Here is a 15,859-nt window from a genome sequence, read left to right as displayed (position 1 = left end):
AATCTTCCTTAGTAATATTGATGAGTATAGGCCCGATCTTCCAAGAGGTAGCCGGTAAGTTTGATTTGTGGAGATCTCGACGTTGGCGATCTGGCTTCAAATCAGACACGATTCGAACCCTGCAACTGTTACACCACTGCTCCGTTGGTTATCAACCAAGCACAACTTGATTGACCTCACCAAGAAGGCTTTTCCTGCAAGCGAATAGAAGAGCACAAGTAAGAAGGTAAAACACGCAATCTGAAATTGCAAATATGAATGACGCGAATATCAATAAAGGATTCAAGAACTTGGTTCCAAAGGACTAATCGACACAATGGAGGAGATCAAGAACGGAGGCCCTGGATCACTGTAAAAGGATTTGTCACCACAGTTACAATGAACGATTCAGTTCCTCGATGGAAAACTAAACTCTAAACAAAACCCAATTGTGTAGCAGCGGCGGCGGCTGTGTTTATAGTCTAAGACTCGACCTAGAGTTGGGGACGGCCAGGGGTTGGGCGCCCACAACTTGGGCCTAAGGCCCGACATGATACATGGCCAAGTTGGCCCAAATAGGTGACGCAGCACCTTGCCGTGGTCACATAGAATGATCCACGGACCTTCTAGAGCTGGGACCAGATCCAAAACGACGGCGTCGTCGTCCCCTTTCCAATGCATCCAAGAACGGCCCGTTTCGATGTCGTATGAGGAAGTTATGACCGAAACAGTGACGACGTGTCTGCTGAATCCGAGGGTGACGTGGCAGCTGAGTTGGGAATGAATTGAAACTTGGGGAAGACCATGGCGTCGGTGTGTCCAGCGTGGCGATGTCCTCATCAAATATCCCTTATATATAGATATAAAGATGATCTTAGCAGTGATTGCTAGGTGTAATTGCACTAATCAATGTATGCTTTGACTTGTAATTAAGAATGACTTAGGAATTATTCCTCTAATATTCTACCTGACCATGCTATTGCCATAGAAAGGAGTACTCTGAGTGATTTGTCATTGATCAATATTTATCATATATCTCTTATCCTATGACTTACCCCTGTTATGAGTAGAACATTGGTTATGGTTTACTTCTCCATCAATAATATAAGTTATCAATACATGTCCATGCTAGACCTTCCCTGTGGTAAAAATATAAATAACGATACCTAAAATACTCTCGAGTGAAGTGCTACAATGGTATATTATCTGTGCATTTATAGATCCCTTTTCATATCTATATATTCTTTCTAGTCACATAAGAAAATAAAGAACTACTTAGTATCATTCTAGTAGTGATGCTAGACAGCACCAACAAGCATCTCTGGCACCATCACTAGGGATGACAACCTAGTAAAGTAATGTTAGGAGATGTAAGTAATTTATAGGTGGCTATTAAAACAAGTGACAAGTTAATAAATATCAACAAGCATTTATAGTGCCGTTGCCGGGGAAGGTAGCTAGGCAAAGGAAGTATTGATAAACTTATACTTATTGATGTAATCGAGATAACCATTGATCTCTGCTCAAACAGGTTTACCCTTGTTCTGTCTACTTTTGTATCTTATGCGGGGTAATGTATGACCGGTTTTGACCTTCCGACAAACTACGTTGATGATACAGAAGCATTACTTAGGAGAACTAAGGCTAAACTCAAGAAAGTTTTAGCTTTAGAGTTGGAAGACAACCAGATAAGGCACAACTTAACACCAGAATTTGAAGCCATGGCTAACAAAACTCTCCATGAATTCTCTGTTCCAACTATGACCAACATCCGTACTGGACCAACAACTAACGTCGGAGACAATGGATTCAAGCTCAAGCTAGCTCTCATCAATATGGTGCAAGCAAGCCAGTTTTGTGGAAAGACACATGAAGATGCGAGTGCTCATCTCCAACACTTTCTGGAGATCTACAACACTTTCACTATCAAAGGAGCGACTAGAGACGCCATATTACTCCGCCTTTTCCCATTCTCACTCTTGGGGAAGGCAAAGCAATGTTCTACGTCAACAAAGATAGAAATACTACATAGGATAACTGCTCCACTGCCTTCCTAGCAAAGTTCTTTCCCACAGGTGAAAGCTCTAGTTTGGTTTTGGTAAATTGATGAAACCCTAAGTGCTTACCTAGTTTATCAAGTGATCATGAGATAGGTAGCACACTCCAAGTTGTGAAGCAAACAAAGATCATAGCATGATGAAGATGATACCATGGTGATGATCAACTGCTTGGACTTGGAAAGAAGAAAGAGAAAAATAAAAAGCTCAAGGCAAAGGTATAAACCATAAGAGCTATTTTGTTTTGGTGATCAAGACACTTAGAGAGTATGATCACATTTAGGTTTGATAACCGTACTATTAAGAGGAGTGAAACTCGTATCGAAATGCGGTTATCAAAGTGCCACTAGATGCTCTAACTCATTGCATATGCATTTAGGATCTAGTGGAGAACTAACACCCTTGACAATGTTTGTGAAAATATGCTAACACATGTGCACAAGGTGATACACTTGGTGGTTGGCACATTTGAGCAAGGGTGAAGAAGTTAGAGGTGAAATGGAGTTAGTCGCAATGATGCTGGCGTCGGTCAACTGACCGGACGCTGAAGGGCTACGTCTGGTCATATTGTCGGTCAGCACAGTAAGAAGTTACAGTGAGACCGGACGCTGGCAGGGTCCGGTCGAGCATGACCGGACGCGTCAGGTCGGCAAAAGTCAGTTTTGGAACCTTACTATAAACGACCGGACGCTGGGTGTTCAGCGTCCGGTCAATTCAGGCACAGTGTCTAGTCAAGACTGATGACCATTGAAGTCAGGACACGTGGCTGGCTATGAGCGACCGGACGCTGGGGGCTCAGCGTCCGGTCAACTGACCGGAGCGTCTGGTCAGCCCGCGTTATGCCCAGTGAAGGGGTATAATGGCTCTATTTCATGAGGGCTTCTATTTAAGCCCCATGGCCGGTTCAAGCTCACTCTCTTGGCCATTTGTATTGATATAGCAACCTTGTGAGCTTAGCCAAAGCCCTTCCACTCATCTCCATCATTGATTCATTATCTTTATGAGATTAGGAGAGAATCAAAGTGCATTGCTTGAGTGTTTGCATCTAGAGGCACTTGGTGTTCGTGGTTCGCTGTGGATTTCACTTGTTACTCTTGATGGTTGCCACCACCTAGACGGCTTGGAGCAGCGAGGATCATCGAGCAGAGAGTGGTGATTGTCTCTGGCTCCGATTGTGGTGATTGTGAGGGGTTCTTGACCTTTCCTCGGTGGAGAGCCAAAATGTACTCTAGTGCATTGCTCGTGGCTTATGTGATCCTCATCTTATATTAGTTGTGCGGCACCCTATTGAGGGTTTAGTGTGTGAAGCCAATTAGCGCGTAAACCTCCAAGTGAGTGAATCACCACAACGAGGACTAGCTTGCCGTTAAGCAAGTGAACCTCGGTAAAAATCATTGTGTTCATCATTGATTCCGAGGTGATTGGTCTTCATTGTTATTCATCCTTATGATTGATTGGTTTCTTCATCTACACGACGGTATAACCTTCTTGATCACTCTCTTTACATTATCACAAACTAGTTGTCGAGCTCTTTAGTGTAGCTAGTTGTGAGAGCTTGCTTGGTTGGTTGGTGTGGCTCTTTAGTTAGTCTTTGAGAGCACACTAACATAGGGTAGTGTCATAGCTATTGTGTGAATAGATTCTATCTAAACTAGAATTGTGGTAGGTGGCTTGCATTTTAAGTAGGCTAGCACAACACTTGCTTCGCCTCATAATTGTCTAACCTTTTTGTTAAGTATTGTTGTAGAATTTTTTATTAGGCTATTCATCTCCCTCTAGCCATTAGGACCTTTCAAGTGGTATCAGAGACGAGGTCACCGTAATTTGAGGCTTAACAACCTTTGGTGTAAAAATGACTCAAATCAACAACACTAAGAAGCCACCCCAATTTAATGGCTCAAATTATCTTTATTGGAAGGCTAATATGACACCGTATATCAAGTCAATCAATACGAAGATTTGGAAAATGGTAGAAACAAAGATTGAGATAGAAGATGAAGAGGCTCCCACCGCCGTCGAAGAAATACTTCTCCAAAACAATGATATTGCTCTTAGTGCCATCCATGATGCTTTGGATGAGAGAACCTTTGAGCAAATCAACAATATTGAGAGAGCTCATGAGGCATGGAAGAAGTTGGAAGAGTCATTTGAGGGCACTCAAGCCATGAAGGGTGCAAAGGCATATATTCTCAAAGAAAAGTTTGCAAGCTTTAAGATGAAGGAAGATGAGAGTGTGCCGGACATGTTCCATCGAATGGAAGTGATTGTCAATGATCTCAAAGCACTTGGTGAGAAGATAGAGGACAAAGACTTCTCAAATAAGTTCTTGAGATGTTTACCCGTAAGATTTGGCATGTTGATCACCTTGCTAGTAAGGACTAGTTTGAACACAATGACACCAAACCAAATCTTGGGAGATATTATGACCGATGATGCTTATAGAGATGAAGATGAGAAGGAAGAAAAGAAGAAGAAGAAAGATGAGAAGAAGGATGACAAGAAGAAGAGCATGGCATTCAAAGCCACATCATCCAAGGGCAAAGCTAAGCAAAAGACATCAAGTGAAGAAGATAAATCTTGGGATGATGATGATGATGAGAAGATGGCTCTCTTTGTCAAGAGATTTGGCAAGTTCATGGTGAAGAAGGGCTACCATGCTAGAAGAAAGAAGCCTTAATCCAAGAACAAAGAAGAGTCAAGAAGGTGCTTCAAGTGTGGAAGCAAAGATCATCTTGTTGCTCAATGTCCATACAATAGCGACAATGATGATGACAACAAGAAGAACAAGAAGGACAAGAAGGAAAAGAAAGAGAAGGACAAGATGGCATTCAAGAAGAAGAAGGGTGGTTCATATGTAGTGACTTGGGATAGTGATGCTTCCTCAAGTGATGATGATGATGATAGTGATGATAACAAGACCACCAAGAAGAAGGTTCTTGCAAGCATTGCTATAAATGAGAAGCCTTCTCTCTTCGAATCTTCATCATGCTTCATGGCTAAGACCACTAAGGTATAATCTTGTGATGATAAAAGTATTGAAGAACATGATGAAAATGAACATGAAAATGAAAATAATAGTGATAGTGATAATGATGAACCTACTAAGGATGAATTATTTGACATGCTAGAAGATGCTAGAGAACACTTTAACATCAAGAGAAGGGAATGCAAAAGCTTACGTAAGGAACTAAAGGACCTTAAGCAAGCCTTTAATGAGCTCAATGCATCTCATGAGAGGCTAGAGGAAGCCAATGAGAAGCTTGGCAAAGCTCACAAAAAGCTTAAAAAGGCTCATTCATCTTTGCTTGATGAGCAAAATAAAAAGAAGCATGTTGAAACTTGTAATGTAGGTTTAACTTATGATATAATTGATGAATCACTATCCATGCCTATCATTGTTGCTCCTACTAACCCTTCTTGTAGCACCTCCACTTCTATATCATCTAGTAGTGATGATCTCACTTGTGACACCTCACTAGTGGTTGAGAATGAGAACCTCAAGAAGAAGATCAATAAGCTCACTCACACCTTAGCTAAAGCTTATGGTGGTGAGGACCACTTGCTTATATGCTTGGGTAGCCAAAGAGCTTCTCTCTATAAAGAAGGATTGGGCTATACCCCCAAGAAAGGCAAAGCGGCCTTTGCTCCTCACAAGACTAGTTTTATGAAGAACAATGCTCAGTTATGCACTAGTTGCAAGTAAGTTGGTCATAAAGAGCATGAATGCATGAACAAGAAATCACAAGCTAATGTATCCTTCATAAAGCTTGATTCATGCTATATGCTTACTAGGGGTACAAATGGTGTGAAGGCTAAGTTCATTGGTAAACCATGGATGGGCTCAAAGAAGAAAGCCATTTGGGTACCAAAGAGCATAGTGACTAACCTTCAAGGACCCAAACAAGTTTGGGTACCTAAAAAGAATTGATCTTCTTTTGTAGGTCAATTACAAAGCCGGAGGAAGGCATTGGGTTCTTGATAGTGGGTGCACTCAACACATGACCGGTGATGAAAGAATATTCAACTCAATCAACATCAATGGCAATGATGGTTATGATAGTATCACATTTGGTGACAATGGCAAAGGCAAGGTCAAAGGGCTTGGTAAGATTACAATATCCAATGACATGAGCATATCTAATGTGTTGCTAGTAGAAAGCTTGAACTTCAATTTGCTATCTGTGGCTCAATTGTGTGATCTTGGATTCAAATGCATATTTGGAGTAGATGATATAGAGATCATAAGTGTAGATGGCTCTAACTTAATCTTCAAAGGTTTTAGATATGAGAATCTATACTTGGTTGATTTCAATGCTAGTGAAGCTAGATTATCTATATGCTTGTTCACTAAGTCTAGCATAGGTTGGTTATGGCATAGAAGGCTTGGTCATATTGGAATAAAACAATTGAATAGATTGGTTAAGCATGACTTGGTTAGAGGCTTGAAAGATGTTGTGTTTGAGAAGGATAAACTTTGTAGCTCTTGTCAAGCCGGCAAACAAGTTGAAAACACCCATCCTAAGAAAAGTATGATGAGCACTAGTAAAGCATTTGAGTTATTGCACATGGATTTGTTTAGGCCAACACAATACACTAGTATCGGTGGTAATAAATATGGCTTTGTGATAGTGGATGACTACACTAGATACACATGGGTATTCTTTCTAGTGGACAAAAGTGATGTATTTACAACATTCAAATCATTTGTCAAAGGCATTCACAATGAGTTTGAAACAACCATCAAAAGAGTTAGAAGTGACAATGGTAGTGAGTTCAAGAACACAAGAATTGATAAGTTATGTGATGAATTTGGAATTAGACATCAATTCTCGGCCAAGTATACACCTCAATCAAATGGCCTTGTTGAGAGGAAAACTAGAACACTCATTGATATGACAAGGTCTATGCTTAGTGAGTACAATGTGAGTCAATCATTTTGGGCCAAAACTATCAACACAGCTTGCTATTATAGCAACCGCCTCTATTGTCACCGATTGAAAGAGAAGACACTATATGAGCTTTTGAATGGTAGAAAGCCCAACATTGTATATTTTCAGGTCTTTGGTTGCAAATGCTATATCTTGAAGAAAAGCATAAGATTGGGTAAGTTTGACAAGAAATATGATGAAGGATTCCTACTTGGCTATTCCACTACAAGCAAAGCATATAGAGTTTAGAATTTGGATAGTGGTACTCTTGAGAAAGTTCATGATGTTGAATTTGATGAAACCAAGGATTCATAAGTAGAGAATGAGAACTTGAAGATGTTAGAGGCATTCAACTTTTAAATGCCATGAAGAACATGAATGTTGGTGAATTGAAGCCTAGGCAAGTGAATGATGATGAAGATGATCAAGTGCAAGTGCTCTCTAACTCAAATGTACAAGATGATACAAATCAAGCTAGTGCAAGTGGCTCTCATGACAATGAACAAGATCAAGTGGCTAGTATATCATCTCAACCTAATAATCAAGCAAGTACAAGCAATCAAGTTCCAATACTTCAACCAACCAATGTTGTAAGGGATCATCCATTAGACACTATCATTGGTGATATTTCTAAAGGTGTACAAACAAGATCAAGATTGGCATCTTTTTGTGAGCATTTCTCATTTATGTCATCTATTGAACTAAAGAAGATAGATGAAGCATTGAAGGATGTTGATTGGGTAAATGCTATGTATGAAGAGTTAAATAATTTCACAAGAAATCAAGTATAAGAGTTACTAGAAAGACCAAAGGGACACAATGTGATTGGAACCAAATGGGTCTTTAGAAATAAGCAAGATCAAGATGGGATAGTTGTAAAGAACAAAGCAAGATTAGTAGCACAAGGCTATACACAAGTTGAAGGTCTTGACTTTGGAGAAACATATGCCCCGGTTGCTAGATTGGAAGCAATTAGAATCTTGCTAGCCTATGCTTGTGCCCACAACATCAAGCTCTATCAAATGGATGTTAAGAGTGCATTTCTCAATGGCTACATCAATAAAGAAATATATGTTGAGCAACCTCCCAGTTTTAAAGATGACAAGAAGCCCAACCATGTGTACAAGTTGAAGAAAGCATTGTATGGGTTAAAGCAAGCACCTAGAGCATAGTATGAGAGATTGAGGGATTTCCTACTCTCTAAAAGGTTTATAATGGGTAAGGTTGACACCACTCTTTTCATCAAGAAGATTGGAAAAAATCTATTTGTGTTGCAAATCTATGTTGATGATATCATATTTGGATCAACCAATCAAGACTTTTGTGATGAGTTTGGAAAGATGATGGCTAATGAGTTTAAGATGTCCATTATTAGATAATTGAGTTACTTCCTTGGTCTTCAAATCAAGCAATTAAAGAATGGTACATTTGTGAGTCAAGGCAAGTACATCAAGAACATGATAAAAAAGTTTAGCATGATTGATAGCAAAGTCATTAGCACACCAATGGAAACCAATGGCAACTTAGATAGTGATGCAAGTGGAAACATGGTGGATCTAAAGTTGTATCAGTCTATGATTAAAAGCCTACTCTATATGACCGCATCAAGGCCGGATGTCATGTTTAGTGTATGCATGTGTGCAAGATTTCAAGCCTTACCAAGAGAAAGTCATTTAAAGGCTACTAAGAGAATATTGAGGTACTTGAAGCATACACTAAATGTTGGTTTGTGGTATCCCAAAGGAGCAAAGTTTGAGTTAGTTGGTTACTCCGACTTGGATTATGTGGGATGCAAGGTTGAAAGGAAGAGCACCTCAGACATATGTCAATTGTTGGGAAGATCACTTGTTTCATGGTCATCAAAGAAGCAAAATAGTATTGCATTATCAACCGCCGAAACCGAATACATATCCGCCGGTAGTTGTTGTGCACAAGTACTTTGGATGAAGGCTACTTTTAGTGACTTTGGAATCAAGTTCAAGAAAATGCCATTGCTATGTGACAATGAGAGTGCAATCAAGCTAACCAACAATCCGGTTCAACATGCAAGAACAAAGCACATTAATATCCGCCACCATTTCATAAGAGATCACCAACAAAAAGAGAACATTTGCATTGAGAGTGTAGGCACCGAAGATCAACTTACCGATATATTCACCAAGTCATTGGATGAGAAAAGGTTTTGCAAGCTAAGGAATAAGTTGAACATATTGGTTTTCTCAAATATGTGTTGATGCACCCCCACTTATATGGCATGCCTCTCCTTCGAGCTATCTAAGATAAAAGTTGATTGGCATGACATACATCCTTGCTAAGGACATTGTTAGTGCATCTAGTCATATTTTCAATATCATTAGGACCTTTCAAGTGGTTCTATTTTATTAGGCTCATTCATGAAAATCAAATAAATTTGATGTTTATATGGTATTACTATTGCTTCTATGCTTGACTTGATCTAATGATAGCATATGACATGTTTGTGGGCTTATAAACCTAGTGTTTAATCTAGAGAATGAACTCTAAGTGTTTAACTCAACATGGTACAAGATAATCCTTATTTGGAGGTGTGAAGAAGCTTATCCTTGGATCAAACCGAGTTAAACATCTTTGGTAAATGATCTAGATTAGACCAAATTTGGGTAAATGATTCTCACCCTATTGATTGACTTTGATAATCTCAACTCTACAAGTAGTACTATCTAAGCCTTTGTGGTCATTAATGACAAAGGGAGAGAGAAACAAAGATAAGTGAAAAGATAGTGAAAGGGGAGAGAAACAAAGACATAAGTGACAAAGGGAAAATAAATAAAGATACAAGTGATAGGGGGAGAACTCAACATAAGAGGAGAGATATGAAAAAAGAAAAGGGAATCAATTGAAAATTTTTAGCACACAAGTAGGGGGAGCAAGCTCATGAACTTGTATGGTGCATTTGAATGTGCATTTCATATGTTTACTTGCATGGCACAAGTTTTAAATTTCAATATCCATGCTTATGTGATGTATGCTAGTTGGAGGTTTGATTGATAAAATAAAAAACTAGCATGCATAGGATATCTAATGATTTTATTTCCAAGTGTTTTCAAGAAATATAAAGCTAACCATGGTGCTAAAGATGGTATAAAGGTACACTTCGATTGGTATCACACTTCAAAAGATCCATCTTTTATACCTTAGCATCATTTAGTAGATATTGACTCCTATATTTCCTATCTAAGCATATGTGCAAGCTACAATCTAAACTCTTAGCATATATGTAGGGGGAGCAATTACTACCATTTAGGGTTCATAAAACTTGTCCATATTCTTTTACACATGGTAAATATGCTTGGACAAGCAACATGGATTCAATTAAATTTTAATTCATATCTTTGTATAAGGGTTGTCATCAATTATCAAAAAGGGGAAGATTGAAAGCTCTAGTTTAGTTTTGGTAAATTAATAAAACCCTAAATGCTAACCTAGTTTATCAAGTGATCATAAGATAGGTAGCACACTCTTAGTTGCGAAGCAAACAAAGATCATAGCATGATAAAGACGTTGCCATGGTCATCATCAAGTGCTTGGACTTAGAAAGAAGAAAGAGAAAAACAAAAAGCTAAAGGCAAAGGTATAAACCATAAGATCTATTTTGTTTTGATGATCAAGACACTTAGAGAGTATGATTATATTTACGTTTAATAGCCGTACTATTAAGAGGAGTGAAACTCGTATCGGAATACGGTTATCAAAGTGCCACTAGATGCTCTAACTCATTGCATATGCATTTAGGATCTAGTGGAGAACTAACACCCTTGGAAATATTTGTGAAAATATGCTAACACATATGCACAAGGTAATACATATGGTGGTTGGCACATTTGAGCAAGGGTGAAGAAGTTAGAGGTGAAATGGAGTTGATCGCAATGATGCTGGCGCCGGTCAACTGACCGGACGCTAGGTCGCTAAGTGACCGGACGCTGAAGGGCTGCGTCCGGTCGTGTTGTCGGTCAGCACAGTAAGAAGTTATAGTGAGACCGGACGCTAGTAGGGTCCGGTCGAGCATGATCGAACGCGTCCGGTCGACAAAAGTCAGTTTTGGAACCTTACTGTAAACGACCGGACGCTGGGTGTTCAGCGTCCGATCAACTCAGGCGCAGTGTCTGGTCAAGACTGACGACCGTTGAAGTTAGGACACGTGGCTGGCTGCGAGTGACAGGTCACTGGGGGCTCAGCGTCTGGTCAGCCTGCGTTATGCCTAGTGAAGGGGTATAACTACTTTATTTCATAGGGGCTTCTATTTAAGCCCCATAGCTGGTTCAAGCTCACTCTTTTGGCCATTTGCATTGACATAGCAACCTTATAAACTTAGCCAAAGCCCTCCCACTCATCTCTATCATTGATTCATCATCTTTGTGAGATTGGGAGAGAATCAAAGTGCATTGCTTGAGTGTTTGCATCTAGAGGCACTTGGTGTTCGTGGTTCGCTGTGGATTTCGCTTGTTACTCTTGATGGTTGCCGCCATCTAGATGGCTTGGAGCAGCGAGGATCATTGAGCGGAGAGTGGTGATTGTCTCTGGCTCTGATTGTGGTGATTGTGAGGGGTTCTTGACCTTTTCCCGGCGAAGAGCCAAAAGGTACTCTAGTGTATTGCTCGTGGCTTGTGTGATCCTCATCTTGTGTTGGTTGTGCGGCACCCTATTGACGGTTTGGCATGTGAAGCCAATTAGTGCGTGAACCTCCAAGTGAGTAAGTCACCACAACGAGGACTAACTTGCCGGTAAGCAAGTGAACCTCAGTAAAAATCATTGTGTTCATCATTGATTCTGAGGTGATTGGTCTTCATTGTTATTCATCCTTGTGATTGATTGGTTCCTTCATCTATACGACGGTATAACCTTCTTGATCACTCTCTTTACATTACCGCAAACTAGCTGTCAAGCTCTTTAGTATAGCTAGTTGTGAGAGCTTGCTTGCTTGGTTAGTGTGGCTCTTTAGTTAGTCTTTGAGAGCACACTAACATAGGGTAGTGTCATAGCTATTGTGTGAATAGATTCTATCTAAACTAGAATTGTGGTAGGTGGCTTGCATTTTGAGTAGGCTAGCGCAACACTTGCTTCGTCTCATAATTATCTAACCTTTTTGTTTAGTGTTGTTGTAGAATTTTTTATTTGGCTATTCATCCCCCTCTAGCCATTAGGACCTTTCAATAGGCAAGATCAATGCTCTACATGAGAGAATTTAAGTTTTCAGCAGCAACATGATGAATCTGTCCCTGAGGCATGGGAACATTTTCAAGACTACATATCAGAATGCCCTCATCATGGGATGGAGAATTGGCTACTCATGTAGACTTTATACCACGGGTTGACCAATAGTACCCATGAGACTATGGATGCTTCTGTTGGAGGTGCATTTCTGTCACTCACACTCCCAGTTGCGATAGCTCTTGTGGAGAAGAAGGCCTCCAACCAAGGTTGGAACGAAGAACGAGTTCAGACCCACAAGAGAGGTGGAGGTATGTATCAACTCAAGGAGGTAGACATGTTGTCTGCCAAGATGGACCTGCTCATGAAGAAGCTCGAAGACCAAGCCAATGAGAAACAAGAAGTCATGCACATTCATGATTCTCACATGACATATGAAGAGTGTGGAAATACTAGGCATTTAGGGAACAGTTGCCCTAAAATTCATAAGGATATGAACTTCGTCAACAATAACTACTATCGTCCTCAACTGAATTAATGATGCAATCAGCAACAGAGGCCAAACTACCAAGATAATTATCAAGATAACTATTATAATAATTTCAATCAACCATCTTTGAGAGAATTAATTGCTGGCCAATCTAAATGTATGGAGGGATTATCTAGAAAGGTAGCTACCAATGATAAAATTCTAGAAAATATAAATAATTGAATGGATAGCTTTGCTTCTGCCATTAAGAACCAGCATAGCTTTAATAAAATGGTAGAATCACAAATAGCTTAGCTGGCAGCTGTTATTCCTCCATCTAATAAAGGTAAGATTCTGCGACAACCGGAAGATCTAAAAACTACAAATCTTGTCGATATTCACAATGCAACTTTCTACTACACGGAGCCATCGACAGAAAGGTGGATAAATTATATCTTGCCAGAAAAGAAGAGCGATCCAGGGAGTCCTGTCATCCCCATTGCCATTGGACCTCACATCTGAAAGCTCTAGTTTGGTTTTACTGAATTGATGAAACTCTAAGTGCTAACCTAGTTTATCAAAGTAATTATGAGATAAGTGGCACATTCCAAGTGGTGAAGCAAATGAAGATCATGATATGATGATGGTGATGCCATGATAATGATCAAGTGCTTGGACTTGGAAAAGAAGAATGAGAAAAACAAAAAGCTCAAGGCAAGGTGAAATTTATAGGAGCTTTTTGGTTTAGTGATCGAGACACTTAGCGAGTGTGATCACATTTAGGATCGATAGTCATACTATTAAGAGGGGTGAAACTCATATCGAAATACGGATATCAAAGTGCCACTAGATGCTCAAACTCATTGCATATGCATTTAGGATCTAGCGAAAAGCTAACACCCTTAAAAATGTTTGTGAAAATATGCTAACACACGTTCACAAGGTGATATACTTGGTGGTTGACATATTTGAGCAAGGGTGGAGAAGTTAGTGAAGTAAAGGAGGTGTTTGTCACTGCAAAATAGTGACCGGACTCGGGGGAGCAGCGTCCGGTCATTTATAAAAATCAGTGGAGTGCTCGGGCTACTCTCGGCCTGAGACCGAAAGCAGGTGATCGAACTCTGGCTGAACACTGTTCAGCGTCCGGTCCTGCTGATATGGTGGCATATAGAGAAGAGGGTGAGTGACTGGATGCTGGGCGAGTCTAGTCGAGCGTGACCCAAACGCGTCTGATCGTGAAAAACCGTCTCTAGAACCTTACTGGAAACGACCAGACTCCAGTGATGGAGCGTCTGGTCACTTTGAGCAGCGTGTCCGGTCGCAACTTAACACATGGCGTGAAGCTAACTAGCTATTGAGATCACATGGACGAGGTCAAACCGAGGGGCCACGTGGCGCGCATCGCGCGATCGGAAGCTGGGAGGTGTGTGTTCGGTCACCTAGACCTACGCGTCCAGTCAGTGCACAGTGGGGTGCTCTGTGAGCCCAACGGGTCTATTCATGGGGCTCTCTATTTAAGCCCTATGGACGGCTCAAGCTCACTCTCTTGGACATTTGCATTGACATAGCAACCTTATGAGCTTAGCCAAAGCCCTCTCACTCATCTCCATCATTGATTCAAAATCTTTGTGAGATTGGAAGAGAATCTAAGTGCATTGCTTGAGTGATTGCATATAGAGGCACTCGGTGTTCGTGTTTCGCTGTGAGATTCACTTGTTACTCTTGGTGGTTGCTGCCACCTAGACGGCTTGAAGCAGCGAGGATCGTCGACCGGAGGTTGGTGATTGTCTCCGGCTCTGATCACAGTGATTGTGAGGGGTCTTGTGCCTTTCCCGGCGGAGCACCGAAAGATAACTCTAGTGGATTGCTCGTGTCATTGAGTTACCTCACTTATGGGTAGGTCCTTGTGGTGTCCAATTGTGTGGACGAGGTTCGTGCAACACCTCTTAGCCACCGAATCACCAAGTGTTGGTCGACACAACGCGGACTAGCATGCCGGCAAGCACGTGAACCTTGGGAGAAAAACATTGGTTGTCTATTGTCCTTTGGTATTCTCCCGGTGATTGAATTAGTAGCGCCCTATAAAAGGGGAGAGCTGAAGCTTGTTTGTGGGTGGTGAATGCATTTATGAAACTCTAATTGTGTTGGGGCCTACCTACATCCTTCTACCTTCGTCTGGGGCATCCGTCCGGGCAAAGGCTCCCAACTATCTCCTTCTACCTTCGCCTAGGGCATCCATTCGGGCGAAGGCTCCCTCCATACCACCTGCTGGAAAAGTGCTACTTTCCAACACCTAGGGTTAGGCATCGGACCGTGAGGCTTGGTCCGACGGTGGTGGCGAGGGCAGTGTCGGACCATATGGAGGCAAAAAAAAACTCATGGGTGTACCCTCCACAAAACACCCTCTCCTTAGGTGGGACCTCCACCTCCCACACTGCCTTCCACGGTCCATGATCTGAAGAGCTCGTCTGTCGGGAGAGCAAACCCGCAAACTCCCTACTATACAGAATTGATGTCACCTTTTAAGATATCTTTCTAATGTTTTAGCTTGACTCCTGTAATTGTAATATTTATACATTGGTATTTAGTAAAAAAAGATACATGTAAATAAACTTAAATAGTCTATCTATGAAGCCGTGTGTCGTATCCTACGGCCAGGATACTCATTAGTGCATAATCTCAAATATGCCTGTGCTGTGATTTATACATAGTGAGTCACGTGCAGTTAGTTCATTATTAATCGTTAGCAAACACTTGTAATCTACCCTTTGTTTACACGTGAGCTGAACCAAAGCACTTAAGAAGAATCAACACTCCTGTGTGCTAGTGCTAGTACTAGTACCCTGCAAAAGCATCTCTTCTAAAACAGACTATCTAAATGTACCCATCTATTTTAATATTACTTAAATTTTGCTTCTAACTCTAGCAGTACTACTTAAATTGTGGTTCTCAAATTCAATTTAACAGCCAATGACATGTGGAGCCAACATGTCACCCCCTTACTTCCTTCTTTTGGCATTGACGAACTCTACCAAAGCAGTAGCAGGGAGGCGATGGGCCGCCGACAGGACGGCCATCTGCAGTAGGAGTGCTGGATGGCCCGCCGCCAGCTGTGGATTGGAGAAGGGCGACGCTGCCTCACGGGCCGCCCGCTAGATTAGGAGAAGGGCGGCGCACGGGTGGGGACTTGGGCGTCGCACCGGTGGGGAGAAGCCGTGCTGGAGGACCGACGGTGGGGA

General features: G+C 41.2%; 1 non-coding gene across 1 annotated transcript; it reads right to left on the bottom strand.

Moving 5' to 3' along the window:
* Positions 1–12,166: 12,166 nt before the first annotated feature.
* Positions 12,167–12,274, bottom strand: LOC136511273 (small nucleolar RNA R71). Its single transcript, XR_010772673.1, has one exon. It is a non-coding gene; the product is annotated as a small nucleolar RNA R71 (small nucleolar RNA).
* Between the last annotated feature and the right edge of the window lie 3,585 nt (positions 12,275–15,859).

Source organism: Miscanthus floridulus, chromosome 1 (assembly GCF_019320115.1).
Source record: "Miscanthus floridulus cultivar M001 chromosome 1, ASM1932011v1, whole genome shotgun sequence".
Taxonomy (NCBI): Eukaryota; Viridiplantae; Streptophyta; class Magnoliopsida; order Poales; family Poaceae; genus Miscanthus; species Miscanthus floridulus.
Note: the sequence above shows the minus strand (reverse complement) of the source record. Positions and strands in the feature narration are given on the sequence as shown.